This window comes from Natrix helvetica (assembly GCF_964273705.1).
Source record: "Natrix helvetica genome assembly, chromosome: 7".
Classification (NCBI taxonomy): domain Eukaryota; kingdom Metazoa; phylum Chordata; class Lepidosauria; order Squamata; family Natricidae; genus Natrix; species Natrix helvetica.
In genome coordinates, this window is record NC_138558.1 from 9,113,366 (window position 1) to 9,120,673 (window position 7,308).

General features: G+C 47.4%; 1 protein-coding gene across 1 annotated transcript in view; it reads left to right on the forward strand.

The window, feature by feature from the left end:
- Window positions 1-7,308, forward strand: part of FRAS1 (Fraser extracellular matrix complex subunit 1) — a gene marked incomplete at its 5' end in the record, with an annotated part of 344,413 nt that overhangs the window by 97,917 nt on the left and 239,188 nt on the right. The window lies entirely within an intron of this gene.

A 7,308-nucleotide genomic window follows, 5' to 3' on the forward strand; every position in this document is an offset into this window, starting at 1 on the left:
TTAAACTTTGATCAAAGATTAAACGCTGATTGTGATTCAAGCCTCCGTTTAAGTCTCATGTTTGGCTCATTGTGACTCGGGTGTGTTCTCAAACTTCTGTGGGTCTCAACGCATTCTCAAACCTTACAGTATAAAGAAACAGATGTCCTACATTCATTTCCATGCATTTCCCAAGATTTTGTCTCTTGTTACCCGTTCAGCATTGGGCAGATGCTCTCCTAAAGCCCAATAAAATGGAGATCGGTTGGAGACTGAAGCAGCTGTTGCGTGCCTTGCGTGTCCGAAGGAATGAGTCATGCTCTCTTTGTAGTATGAAGAAGCCATCTTTATCATTTTAGTGACTCTCTGCTCAAAGACTCTCAGGATTGCTGGGCTTTTTGGAATGCTCCCCTGGTTTGGTGGGCGGAGGAACCAAGTAGACAATTTCCTTTGGGTTTCTTCCAAGGCAGATAAGTTCTCCGGCAGTTTCTTAAGGAAGGCAGGAGATCCTCTGAATGGTGACAAAGGATCTGCTCCTGGAAAGATTCCAAGGCAGGCATGCCCTTCTGAGATTCCTCTTGTGATTTAATAGTAGCGGGGAAAAGCTGGAGATTGTTGGAGATTCTTCTTCTTCTTCTTCTTCTTCTTCTTCTTCTTCTTCTTCTTCTTCTTCTTCTTCTTCTTCTTCTTCTTCTTCTTCTTCTTCTTCTTCTTCTTCTTCTTCTTCTTCTCCTCCTCCTCCTCCTCCTCCTCTTCCTCTTCCTCTTCCTCTTCTGCTTCCTCCTTCTCCTCTTCTTCCTCCTCCTCCCCCTCCTCCTCCTCCTCCTCCTCCTCCTCCTCCTCCTCCTCCTCTTCTTCTTCTTCTTCTTCTTCTTCTTCTTCTTCTTCTTCTTCTTCTTCTTCTTCTTCTTCTTCTTCTTCCGCTTCTTCTTCTTCCGCTCTGCTTCCTCCAGTTCTCCTGCTTGCTTCCCTCCCTCCCTCTCCTCTCCTCTCTCTCCCCTCCCTCCTCCTCTACCTTCTTCTCATTCCTCTTTTACCAATTTAGGTGTGGAAGGATGAGACATCACTTGGACAACTAAAAGCAAAGCGTTCCTCTGTGCTCCTGAGCTCTTTTGTTACCGCATTATAAAGTGGCATTCACACTTCACGTGATCTTGATTCTATCCCTCTGTTGATGCAGCCTAGAACTGTGTTGGCTTTTTGGGCAGCTGCTGCACACGGCTGGCTCATATTTAAATGGTTGTCCACTAGGACTCCAAGATCCCTCTCACAGTTACTACTGTTGAGCAAGGTACCACCTATACTGTACCTGTGCATTTGGTTTTTCTTGCCTAAATGTAGAACCTTACTTTTTTTCACCATTGAATTTCATTTTGTTAGATATTCCCCAATGTTCAAGTCTGTCAAGATCCTTCTGTATCTTAAGCCTACCTTAATTAAATTGGTTTGTTAAATTGCCCCCTGGTGAGGTGACCCACAGCAAATTGGCCATGGCAAGTTCACCGTGGTGAATTGGCCACAGAGAGTCGGCTGTGACGGAATGTCCCTTTTAATGCCCAGAATCTCATCTGCCTACCTTTACTTGGAAACAAGCTTGGATAACATGTTTGAGCTTATTGATAGAAAGAGATCACCCGGGAGAAACGAAAACTAAAGCTTTTTGCTCTTTTAGATGATTATTGGACCATTTGGGAGACGTTATCCAAAATAGGTGTGCTAAGCCTAACAGAAGCTTAACGCAACCATTTTCTTTTCTTTCTTTTTTAAATCCCAAATCGCATGGCCAATATTCAGTGTTTTTCCAGCACAATTTTGGGAGACTCTGGAGAGTGCTAAAATGTGATTGAAGAGCAGCCTGCGGCTTGCAAAAGCACTGCTGCATTTTGGTCTTGTCCCAGGCCAGGCACATGCCTGAATCATTTACTTCTCCTGATTCCTTATTGCATTTGGTCTTGGTTTAAACCCATTAGGATCCAGAATCTAATAGTCGCTTTCCCGAGCTGACTTCAATCTTGCAAGTTCCCTTTCCCCCTTTTTTCTTTCTTCGAAGTTCGAACCCTCAAAATTATGTTTGCGGGAAGTAGATTTACAAAGTGGGAAGGGGTTCTTCGGCGTTCCGCAATCTGCCTTCGTGTAACTGAGCATGCAGCCTTGCTTAAAGACGTAAGCATCTGCCAAGATCTGGCATCTTCGGCAAGACTCCAATAATCTGTAGTATCATAGAATCCCAGAGTTGGAATAGATCTTAGACGTTATCTAGTCCAAACTTCTTCTTCCCATTATAAGATTTAAGGCAGTGTTGGCAAACCTTTCCGGCACCAAGTGCTGAAACGGGAGTGTGCACGCGGGGGGGACACACACACACACACACACACCCGAAAACGGAAGTGCAGTTTCCTGGCACTGAAATGTGCGCTGGGAAGTTGAGTTTCTGGTTTCCAGTGCACATATGCGCCGGTCACCTGGTCTTCCAGTTTCTGGTGCACATGCGTACGTGAAGACCAGAAACCAGAAGCTCAACTTCCCGGTGTGCGCATTTGCGCCAGGAAGCTGCTCTTCTGATTTCCGGCGTTCCCGTGCATGCAAAGACCAGCTTCCTAGCGCACATGTGAATGTTGGAACCTGGAAGAGCAATGGGCGATGGCTGGTGTGCCCGGAGAGATGGCTCTGTGTGACACTTCCGCCACGCTTGCCATAGCTTTGCCACCATGGATCTAAAGTGTCAAATTTGCTTTCATTGATGGACGCATCATGGTTGAGTTTGACCTTGTGGGGCGTGGCCAGGGGGCAGGACCAGCTCAACGTCACTCGTGTTGGGGGTGCCTATGGCGGCCCGAGCACTCTTCCATTGAAAATGGGCTCCTGAGCTCCGTTTTCGGCTGTGATGGCCTCCTGCAATCCTCTGCTAGCAAAAACAGCCCTCCGGAGAGTTGCACACGGCCCTCCCGAGCTCCATTTTTGTTGGCAGAGGCACCACGGGCCAGTTGTTCGCTGTTTCCAGGGCAGCCCCACAGGCCAGATCAGGGCTCCAGGCCTTGAGTTTGACATACTTGATCTAAGGCATCTCTGACAGCCAACCATCCACAAGATGTCCAGCAAAGGAGAAGTCAACACATCATCTATGACAACCTCTCCTCTTGACTGAGAGCTCATATACAGGTAGTCCTCGACTTACAATAGTTCATTGAGTGACCGTTCGAAGTTACAACGGCACTGAAAAAAGTTCCTTCGGGCCATTTATTCACACTTAACCACTGTTGCAGCATCCCCGTGGTCATGCAAACAAAATTCAAATGCTTGACAACTAATTCATATTTATGATGGTTGCAGTGCCTTGAGGTCATGTGAAGTCTGGGATTTGAAGTCCAGAAGTCTTGCCAAGTTTGGAAACCCCTGGTCTGCCTCATAAGGCTAACAGACTTGAAAAAATTAATATCAATTTTCTAACGAGGGAGGGCAGATAACGAGAGTCCCAAAACATTCACGGTGTCGCACAGCTTTTGCGTTTCCTTCGTCTTTCTCTGCCCCTCTTTTGTTTAAAGCTCAGAAATCAGATTAAACGCAGCCCGGGAGTTCGCCTGTCACACACATAACTTGGCCCGAATTGATTTTGCAACGGGGTAGTAAATCAGGCCCAGCGAGACGGTTTTTCTCCGCTTATCCTCTGTTAGTGCAGTGACTCCATCCATACCGAAGGCTAGTTATGTATATATATATATATATATATGAAACCTCTCCCCGGGAACATTTATGTCTTGAACTCCAGGGCTGCAAATTTATGTGGTTCTCTGGCTGTATTTAAGTTTAAGATTCCCTACAGGTTGGTACGGGAGGACGAGATGTTCTCTGCCAGGGAGCAGTGACCCGTTTTAAAAGCTGCATATTGATATAACCCAAAGTTATGCCGGTCATGGAACTGGACTAGACCGTATCATGCCATCGGTGTGTGTGTGTGTGTACATTGTAAACCCCCATTTTTGACCTCTAATAGCCCCCACACACATGAGAGTGTTATTGGCATATTGCCATGGAGAGTGCCAACCTCGGAAAGGAATATAGAATAACTAGAGTTGGAAGAGAGCTTGGAGGTCTTCTAGTCCAACCCCCTGCTTAGGCAGGAAACCCTACACCACTTCAAACAAATGGTTATCCAATATCTCCTTAAAGACTTCCAGTGTTGGAGCATTCACAACTTCTGGAGGCAGGTTGCTCCACTGATTAATTATTCTGTCAGGAAATTTCTCCTCAGTTCTAAGTTGCTTCTCTCCTTGATTAGTTTCCACCCATTGCATCTTGTTCTACCCTCAGGTGCTTTGGAGAATAGTTTGACTCCCTCTTCTTTGTGGCAACCCCTGAGATCTTGGAACTCTGCTATCATGTCTCCCCTAGTCCTTCCTTCTCTTAAACTAGACATACCCAGTTCCTGCAACCGTTCTTCATATGTTTTAGTCTCCAGTCCCCTAAAGGGATGAAGAACCTACGACGAACCTTTTTGTTGTTGAGTGCCAAAAGTGCGTGCACATGCTCGACAGTGCATGCGTGGCCACATCCATAATGCAATGTGCACACAACACCCCCTGTAATCCCCCCTCCCCTGCGCATATGTGCACATCTCCCCACTGTCCCTCCCGTGCATGCGTGCGTGACTCCCCCGCGCCTCGTTTTGGGCCTAGCAGTCCTCCCTGAAGCCTTCTGGGACCAAAAAAAGCTCCCACTCTCTGCACGTGCACATGTGTCTCCTGCATATGCCCCACCCCCAGGCATGCGTGGCAGATACCTGAAAATCAGCTGGCCGGAGTAGGGGAGGGTAGCGCGCGCACATGCGTGGTGGAGCTGAGCTGGGGTGGTGATGGCTCGCATACCCCCAGAGAGGGTTTTGCATGCCACAAGTTCGCCATCATTGAACTATGACGGGGTCAGCAAACTGTGGCTCTGGAGCCGCATGTGGCTCTTTCCTCCCTCTGCTGCGGCTCCGTCACCGGTTGGCGCCACAATTTTGAGAGGAGCTTCCGGTGGGGGAGGGGGGAGAGAAGCACAGTGCGCCAGGAGAAGACTCTATTGCAAGGGGAGGGTTTTCCAGTTGTCTCCACAATTGATAGAGCTTTCGGTTATGACAGGTAGAGGAAAAAGGACGCCGTGCTAGGAGGAGACTCTATGGTGGGGGAACTGAACTTCCGGTCAGCTCCAGAATTGAACGGGGGGCTTCCGGTTAGGATCTTTGTGGCTCCCGGTGTTTTCTTTTCTGTGGGAAACGGGTCCAAATGGTTCTTTGAGTGTTTAAGTTTGCCGACCCCTGACCTATGACATTAAGGTCAAAGGTGACACACCACAATCTTTTGGGTGACACCCTCGTGTTCATTAATATACGACAACAGCTGTTCTCATAAGAATGTCCCATTCTTGCACAATTTTCGGATACAGATCGTGTTCAACTTGCAACAGTTCACTTAGTGACCGTTTGAAGTTACAACCACACGGAAAAGAGCAACGGATGCCATTTTTTCACACTTACGACCGTTGCCATGTCCCAAATAGTCACGTGATTTATATTCGGAGGCTTGACAACGGACTCCTATTTACGACAGTTGACAATGTCCCGGGGGTCATGTGGTCACTCTTTTGTGACCGTCCGACCAGCCAAGTCGAAGGGAACAACTAGATTCAATTAGCAGCCGCGTCACTCATCGAACAACTGCAACGATTCACTTAATAAACGTGGGAAGAAAAGTCGTAAAATTGGGAGCAAAACTCACTGAACAAATTTCTCACTTAGCAGCATAAATCTTGGGCTCAATGGTGGTCGTAAGTTGAGGACTACCTGTATATGGAGGCTGCGTAAGGATAGGGCGTGCCCAAGCCTTCCAGAAGTTCCACAAGAGAGCTGGGCCATCCCAAAACAAGTTAGTTTTAGCACCGGTGGCGCAGTGGTTAGAATGCAGTATTGCAGGCTAACTCTGCCCACTGTCAGGAGTTCGATCCTGACTGGCTCACTCAACCTTCCATCCTTCCAAAGTCAGTAAAATGAGGACCCAGATTGTTGGGGGCTGACTCTGTAAACCGCTCAGAGGAAGATTGTAAAGCACTGGGAAGCGGTATATGTTTAAGTGCTATTTTTTGTAATTTCTTTATAGAATACATAGCTCTACCTAAAGTTGGACTGTATTTTTTAAAAAATAAAGATGTAAAGAATTGTTCCTCTTTTGTTCAGCGGGGTGGGAGGATAAGTGATGTGCCAGCAGAGTTATGTTAAGCATTTTCTGAAATTTTGACACCAAGCCAAAAGATCTGCCATCCTCCCGCTAATATGAGTAAGATGAATATGCGATTCATCTTGATTAACGTATCTGCCATTCCCACCACGTAATTCCCACTGATATATTGGAGTTCTTTCCTCAGCATTTTGGAAGGGATGGGAAAATGACCTACCCCCACTTGGGAGTCCTTGTGCTCTCTGTGCTTGGTTGTTTTTCTTGAAGACTTTCCATGCTGGTGCCCTGATGATGTTACCTAGTTGGGTATGGAAATGTCTGCAAGAAATCAACCAAGCATAGAGAGCACCAAGGATGCCAAGTTCGGCTGAGCTACAGATATTCTCTCCTGTTGGTGTCAATTCCCACATCTCTGAAAAATTAACATTAGCTCCGACCAAGAGTAATGTTCTCGTTCTCTCTCTCTCTCTCTCTTCTTTTTTTCTCCCTCCCTCCCTTCTTCTTTTCCCCTTCCTTCCTCCCTCCCTTCTTTTTTCCTCCCTTCTTCCTCCCTTCTTCTTTACTCTTTTCTTTCCTTCCTCCCTCCCCTCTCCCTTCTTCTTTTCTCTTTCCTTTCCTTTCTTCCTTCCTCCCACCCTCCACCTTCCTTCTCTTCTTTTCTCTTTTCTTTCTTTCCTTCCTTCCTTTCTCCTTCCCTCCCTCTCTCCCTCCCTCCTTTACTTCCTTCCCTTTCTCCTTCCTTCCTTCTTGCGTTCCTTCCTCCTTCCCTCCCTTCCCTTTCTCCTTCCTTCCTTCCATCCTCCTTCCCCCCCTCTCTCCCTCCCTCCTTTACTTCCTTCCCTTTCTCCTTCCTTCCTTCTTTCCTTCCTCCTCTCTCCCTTCCTTTTCCCCTTCCTTCCGTCTTTCGTTCCTTCCTCCTTCCCTCCCTTCCCTTTCTCCTTCCTTCTTTCTTTTTCTTTCCTTCCTTCCTTCCTTCCTCCCTCGCTCCCTCCCCCTTCTCCCCCCCTCCTTCCCTCCTCCCTCCCTCTCTTCCCCTCCCTCCTCGCTCCCTTGCTCCCTCCCTCCTTTCCTCCTACCTACCTACCTATTCTGATTTTCAACTACCCCAAATACTGCTTCA